This window comes from Miscanthus floridulus, chromosome 8 (genome assembly GCF_019320115.1).
Source record: "Miscanthus floridulus cultivar M001 chromosome 8, ASM1932011v1, whole genome shotgun sequence".
Taxonomy (NCBI): Eukaryota; Viridiplantae; Streptophyta; class Magnoliopsida; order Poales; family Poaceae; genus Miscanthus; species Miscanthus floridulus.
Window position 1 is genome coordinate 178,390,319 of NC_089587.1, and position 8,097 is coordinate 178,398,415.

Sequence of the window (8,097 nt, forward strand, 5' to 3'; positions counted from 1 at the left end):
GCATCACATTTTTTCTAGGATGGAGGATGTAATTTATTTTAAATAAGAAGAATTCGTTATTTAGCTCATTTAATCATGTTTAATTGATTCTGCTTAGATCATTTAGACGGATCGTTTAATTTACCTTAGGGCCAAACAACATGGATGGCTTTCATTTATCGTTTAAATGTTGTTTAAATGCACTAAATAGTTGTTTTGGAGACGCATAGTTGGAGGACACCTGTTATCCGGTTTTATAGTCCAGGGTTAAAAATTATACTTACATGTAACTTATAGGTTGAAAAAATGGACTTCACCCCATATCAATCACCTAAAAAACAAGTTTAATCATGTATGTCATGGCATGTGGCACCCTTAATTAGTATTTTGTTTGTGGCTTACGATAGCTCTCTTACTTTGATTATACCTTGCTGAATGTTATGACGGGGTGAAACTATATGCCTAAAGATGCATGTGTCCATTTGCCCTGCACGTGCATACATGGTTAGACGTTAATGGCTAGCTAGCTTCGACTGGGTATTTGGGTTCAGGATCGAAATATTGTTATGCATCTGGACATCCGGTTAACTAGCTGCTGGTTGTAAGCCTGTTTTCCAGGCTGCCAATTTTAGTTGTAAGTACACAATTAATCAGAGTTGGGCTAAGTCCAGATTGTAAGAGAATCTGTGCTCATCTCGTCAGACTTTGCCATAGAAAAAGCAGTCCCGTATTGATCCAGAGAAGACCAAGCAACTAGCTCCAAATTAAGTTCATCGCGAAGAAAACTAGTTATAGTTAAGCTTTGGCCGAGAAGCAGGTGTAGACGATTGTCGAAGTGCAACTAACACGAAGTCTTGTTGTTGAGGAAAATAAATTAAATATCAGGTTTGAGTGACGTGCAAGTGCACCCAACATAACAAGAATATTTACTGTTTAAGAAAATAAATTAAAAGTATAGTTTAACACTTTAACACAATGCATGCATGGCGGACCAACATTTTCATGGACCTGCGGCCGCAGAGTTAAGGATGCGGCGGTGGAGGTCAGCCCGTTTCGGTATCCGTGGATTCCGTTTCTATATTTACGGAAATGGGAGACCGGTTTTTCCGCCTGTTTATGTGGAATTATGTTTTTATCCGGAATTAACCCGTATTTTTTCCGTTTTTCATCCCATTTTCAATCTATGTGAGATATGTCTACAAAATTGATATGTTCATAAACCTATTAATCACAAATTATACATGTTAACATGTTAACACATGGCATGCTACTGAATATTGGACCGATAACTTCGTATATGTATACTATTTTGTGACTTTGTTCATGTATACTTGAGAAAATTTGATCATATTATTCTAACTTAATTTTCTAGCTCTTCATCCGTATTTGTCTTTTTCCGTATTTCCATATATCCCCGTCCATTTATAATTATATTTTTTTCCCGAACATGATCACATTTCCACTAAAAATATAGAAATGGAAACGGGAGAGGAGTTTTTCCGCCCATCCCTAAGGTCAGGCCGATGGCATCGGCGTCGCCAGGCTGTGCACTGCTCCTCCGTGGGATTGAGTCGTGGCAGCCGGCCAATAGGAGAGTACGCGAGAGAGAGGCTGCGACGTCGCGGGAGAGAGAGGCAATGGGCAGAGGCTGCGGAGCGCTGGGCGTTTGGCGTAGAATCACACTCGCGCGTTCCGGCGCGGCCGTGCAGATGGCGAATGGGAGTGGGAGGGGTGATAAGGAAGCTGATGGGCGCTGCAGTTTCCTGGTTATATAGCTAGGGTTCTTTATGGGCTGGACCCAAATTGCTTGTTCTGCTTAAATTTAGGATTTCGGGTCCTCATGGGGAATCCGCGAGGAATTTTTATACCTGCCCCCGCCCCACCCCGTGCCCCGACTCAGGTCCCTGAACCCGCAAAGCCCAAGGGGGGCCGTCGGGTCTAAAACCCGTGGGTTTGAGGTCTAGATCCGCCTGGTTGCCATCCTTACCAAGGGGCCAGCCGGCCACGCGCTTGCATGCATATGCCATGCGCCCATGCCACTCGTTCCAATAACCTCCTGCGTTACGACCTCACTTTGTAAGGTACGAACACCTATAAGCACAGTGCATGCAGACGCACAGAACCTGTACAAGTACAATCGCCCCCATATAAATACACGTTTGTAAATTCTACTCCTATATATAAATGCTTTCAAAAGATTAAGCTGACAAATTTTAAAACTACAAGCGTTGATATTAAATCGAAGACTTAATCCAGATGGCACCGTAAGGCCAATCTCAGTGGGGTTTCATGGCCTAGTTTTCAACACATCCATATTTTAGAAACAGTGTAGAAGAATTTCATCCTCATGAAACTATCTCTTTTCCCATAAAAGTTTCACCATCTCTCTCTTAATCAATGAAGTGCCATGTCAACGTATTTAATGCCCATGAAACTCTATGAACCCCATTGAGATTGGCCTAAGGCTGCTCACTCGCTCAGTTCGATGTCATATGCAGCAATGCATGAAGGGATGAAACATTGATGAAAACAAACAGAAAGCACTTTCTCCTATTCTATTAATTAAGGGCCGTTTAATCATTCCGTTTGGAGGAATTTAAATCTACTTAATAAATTAGGTCATTTGGCTTGGAATTTGACATTCCACCACTTTTCAAAGTCATTGGGTGGAAGATGAAAATTGAGTACATAGATCATCAATCTATGTTTCTACTTTACAACTTATAATACACTCTTCAACTCGCTCCCCTACGGTAGAAATGTAACACATAAGTATCTCTCATATAACCAACAATAATATACAAATATAATAATTCATATACAACCATATTAGCTTAATTAGTTCCGTTTTACAGATACCCAGAACTATTTAGGGGGTGTTTGGTTTGAGCTACTAAACTTTAGTAGCTACTAAACGGTTTAGTCACTTTTAGTAACTCCAAAGTTATTAGAGAGGACTAAAGCTCTTTTAGTAGCTTTTAGTCATAACGTTTGGTTAAAAAGTTACTAAAGTGACTAAAAGCTACTAAATTTAGTAGCTACTAGGCGAACAAACAGGCCCTTAATCCAGCTCCCCCTTTCCTAGCCGGTGGTGCCATGACCCTTCATTTGTTGAAGTCGTCATCAATTTTTTGCATGCATGCAACGAAGGGAGGAGGAACGGTTGAACGGCTCAAATCGAATAGCGAATCAATTTTGCATGCATGCAGTGAGAAGAGTGCCTTGCAAGACGCTCGGTAAGTGTTGCATGTTGTTTAATTGCAACCCATGCTACGGTGTTACGCCAGTTAAAATGGCCATTCTAAAAAACCAGGGCACGCCATATATATCGGAACAGAGGGAGTACGTGCCTAAATCATGATTATTAAAATGAATTCAATTTCAAAGGTGCCTTGCCGTTATTTTCACATGTAGCGAGAGCACCCACAGCCAACAGGAGCAAAAATAAGAGCGAGATAAACGAGTATTAGAAAAACGAATAAATACGAGATATACAATGCGCCCATTCTGTGCTGTATGTCGGCAGTTGACATGCATGGAGCATATGTACTGTACATGTGCAAGCTTGCTGCCTTCACGCAAACAGTGCAACTGGCAGGCAAGGCTGCTGCCTGATGGTGCCATGGCGGTGGTATGTTGCCTGCACATCACAGAAGAAGCACCAGCAACACATATGGTTAGCATCTCTTGATATTACTCCCTCCGTCCTTCATTTAGAGGCGTAGTAGCATTTTTCACCGAGACCAAGGAGAACTTAATTGTCGTAACCTCCAGCCGCAAACGCCGCAAAATCCCTTCGTATCCCACGCTGACCGTAACTCCCTGCATGGCTGCATGCAAAAGCATTCAACGCTCGCGCAACGCCGGAACGCCCGCGACCGCGCTCGTCCGCTCCCGCGTTTTTAGTTTCAGTTTTGCAGTTGAAAATTGCCGCGTTTTGAGTTTCAGTTTTGCTGTTAAAAATTACCGCCATGCATAAGAAATCAAATCTCCCGCTTAAGGTTTCAGGGTGTTTAAATTTTTCACAGTTGCCGCGCCTATGAAGCCTCCACAGTTCTATATATACCCTCTCCTGCAACCTGTTCTAATCAGCTCTCTCTCTCGTCAATTCTCCTCTCCCTACCTCTCCAATCCATGGCGCCATTAGGCTTTGATCTCAACCAAGAGGCGCCCCCAGATTGGGACAATCCAATTGACTGGGAAGCCATCGGCGAGTGGGAAGGGCCTGCACATGCTCTCGGCTACAACTTTGTGTGGGATGATGGAAACAATGGTGCCGCTAGTTTTCAAAGATTCAGTTTGTTTTGTGCCAAATATGATTCCGCTGACTTGTTTTTCCCTCTGCTTTTCTAGTTGGAGATCATGACGACGATGCCGACGACCATGGCGCCCAGCAAGGAGATGCCGACGACCATGGCACCCAGCAAGGAGATGCCGACGACCATGGCGCCCAGCATGGTGATGCCAGTGACCATGGTGCCCAGCAAGTCGATGCCGCGAGCAATGCTTTGGATCATGGAGGAAACAATAACACTGGGGAGGGTAAGCTAGCATTTCTATCATCAGCATCTGTTAGCTTCTTTGTTGCATGGTACTGTAGCACGTTGCTTTCATGCACGTTGCATGAGCATGAGCATGACCATATTATACTTTCACGTTGTACTACCATGTTCTTTGTTTTAAATTCGATTTATCTTTGCAGCTTCTGGTGGGAGACAGAGGAAGTTCTACACCGATGACATTAAGATGGCTATATATTGTGATTTGTTAGCCAAAACAAAACCACCTATACTACAGCGTGGAGTGAGTAAGGAAGTTGCACAGAAATACAGTGTGACTCGTAGAGTAGTGCAGAGGATATGGCGAGAAGGACAACTTGCTGGTGGGATACATGGTGTTAAAAATAAGTTGGTTAGGAATTGTGGTCGCAAACGAATTGAGATAGACATGGAAGCCATAAAAAACGTGCCTTTGAAAGAGCGCACAACCATCCGTGATCTAGCCAATGCGCTCGGTGTGTCTAAAAGCGCACTTCATAGTCATTTTAGGGAGGGTTATTTCCGTCGGCACACAAATGACCTAAAGTTTAGTTTAACAGATGAAAACAAGAAGGCACGAGTTAAGTACTGCTTGTCCCTGCTCACAAACAACATTCCAAATGCTCCCACGTTCAAACCAATGTACAACATCGTGTACATCGATGAGAAGTGGTTCTATAGGACTAGGCGTAACCAAAAGTAGTATCTCGCCAGTGATGAAGAAAGACCACAAAGAGCGGTTAAAATCAAAAACTTCATTGAAAAGGTCATGGTTCTTACTGTGGTTGCTCGGCCTAGATTTGAGCATGGTGTATGCACCTTTGATGGGAAAATTGGCAATTTTCCCTTTGTCTACGTAGAGCCTGCAAAGAGACGGAGCCCCAATAGAGATAGAGGTATGACATGCATATGTACTTAAAATTTTCCCTTTTCTATTTAATTTTCCCTTTTTTACTTAATTTGGCTAACAAATGGTATATGCTTTCTGTAGGTGTCATGGTAACAAAGGCCATGACGTCTGTTACCAAGGAAATTAGCCGACAATTCCTTATCAACAAAGTCCTCCCTGCAATAAAGGAAAATGGCCAGCCGAAGAAAGAGGAATGCCAATATTCATCCAGCAGGACAATGCCAGGACTCACGTTGCTGTAAATGATCCAGCATTTGTAGAAGCTGCCCAAGCAGATGGGTGGGACATACGGCTAACATGCCAGCCACCAAACTCACCCGATCTTAATGTGTTGGACCTTGGTTTCTTTGCAGCAATTCAAGCGTTGTTTTACAAGGGAACTCCAAACAACATCGAAAAAATTGTGGAAAAGGTTGACAAGGCATTTCGCGAGCACCCTGTGGATAGGTCCAATCGGATTTTCCTAACATAACAGAGTTGCATGATGGAGATCATGAAGCAAAATGGAGGACAATATTACAACATCCCGCACATGAAGAAGAAGCACTTGGAGATGACAGGCAACCTTCCAATTAGCTATGAGTGTTCGATGGAAATTTACAATCAAGCATTAGGATTCGTTGGTTAAACTTGCTTCTTTTGCCATGATGTTTAGAGTATCTTTTGCATGGGTAGCGTCTGTTTACTTCTTTCCTGTTAATCTTAAGCTAGTCATGATGTTTAGACGATGCATGTTTAGAGGGACTTTTGAAATGAATGCATGAAGAAATAGATAGACATAAGCACTTCTAGGTAGCATCAGCGTTACATGCACTCTTACTACTGCTCGGTTACATTGAATCAAAAACAACTACTCTTGCTGTTCGCCTACACTGGTTGAATCTTGAATATCAGCATCACTCTTGGCCATCCATATGTGTGCAGGGAGCAATACAGTATCGTCATCCATCTTTAGATCGTCGATGTTAGGGAAAAGTACCTTGCAGTCAAACTCGTTGAAGCTATGGATCCATGATGTGATCTCATACTCACTGTGTATGAGACCACAGCGAGAGCATGGAATCCTGATGCCGCGACGGATTCGCCACTCCTCACGATCGATGGTAACGAGCTCGCTCTCGTCCTCGGAGTCCGGCGCCCAGTTGAGACCACGAATGAGCACCGACGAAGCGACCGCGCCCTTTGCCGGCGAAGCAGCTGCGTCCTTTGCCCGCGAGGTGGCCGAACCCTTTGCCGGCGAGGTGGCCGAACCCTTTTCCAGTGAGGTGGCCGGCGAGGTTTCCGCGTCCATGGCCGGTGCTTCTCTTTCGTGGCTGAGTACGCAAGCGGGAGGGATAAAATAGGAAGCGCAGTTGGGAAGGGAGAGCAACTTGCATGCATGCATGCAGCTGATACTGGAAGCGAGGCGTCGCAGTTAGTATGCGCGAGAATACAGGACGTGAGCGCTGGCTCCCGATGCACCCAACGGCTTAGGCGCCGGTGAATTCACAAACCTTTTCCCAAGCCAATACGCCTCTGAACGAAGGACGGAGGGAGTATTCTCGTATGTGCTCTTTTGTGAGGGCTTTTGATTAAGCCTGTAAAAAAAGCCACGACAAAAGAACTGCCAAAAAAAGGCCTAACATATCTTGTACTACTGATAGTAATATTGTTGGACAAAAATCTGAACATGTCAAGGTCCTTGAGAAAAAAAGTCCATGGCCAGAATTTCTCCTAAATTTGACAAAGAGAAAAAAAAGAAGGAAATGTCTAGTCAACAACCGGTTGTTTTAGCCCCTCCCATCAACCAAATTTTTCTTATACACTTACACTGTCTTATAGTTATATTTACACTGCCTTATTACTATATTTACAATGATTTCTTCAGTGTAATTTATTAGAAAGAGTGTTGTAATTTAGGAATAACATAAATATATGCCAATTTTTTCAAAAAGATTTACAAATTATTTCTATGAATTCCAGAGATCAGAGAAATATATATCAAATTATTAACAAATTCTTCAGAAATTAAAAAAAAAACAAAATCCACACAAGGATGTGAGAGAGGAGAGGTTGTCGCAGGGTGTTCCGTGCTCGCGTTCGTGTGTCAGGCAGGGACAAAGACACAGGCATGATGATTGCTTGTTTGACGCTGAAGCCGAGCAGACGCACGCACAGGGACGCATCGCACGCACGCACGCGCCAGCATGATCGTAGGTGGGGAGAGGCCGACGCTTTCACATCGCACGGCCCAAAAAAACGGTTAATAACAACCGGCAAATCAACCGGTTGATCACTAGCCTTTCCGGAAAAAAAAAGCACTTTGGTCGAGGGAAAACTAGCAAGAAACGTGGCCGTGTACACAAATCTAGTGCAGTAGTTGCGACGCCTCAGATCCCGTCACACGGACCGTTCGTTTGGTCGTAAACGATCATAAATTTTCAGCTATTTTTCTCTCACATTAAACAAGCCAGCAGTACCGCCCCAGCCGAACAGGCTGACAGCTCGCTCGCAGCCATGATCCACTGCACCGGTGCTCCTCACGCTACAGGGCGACACGCGAGCCGACCGCCACGAGACCAAAAGCAGAAGCAAGAAACTGAGAAGACGAAGAGGCGAGGTGGTGGAGGAACGGACCGGAAGCGTCGGCGGCGAGCGGGGTGGTGCACTGGCTCACCTCACCTGGACAGC

At 44.2% G+C, this 8,097-nt stretch overlaps 1 pseudogene; it reads left to right on the forward strand.

Moving 5' to 3' along the window:
• Nucleotides 1-4,113: 4,113 nt before the first annotated feature.
• LOC136470233 (uncharacterized) lies at nucleotides 4,114-6,055 on the forward strand (annotated as a pseudogene).
• Nucleotides 6,056-8,097: the final 2,042 nt, after the last annotated feature.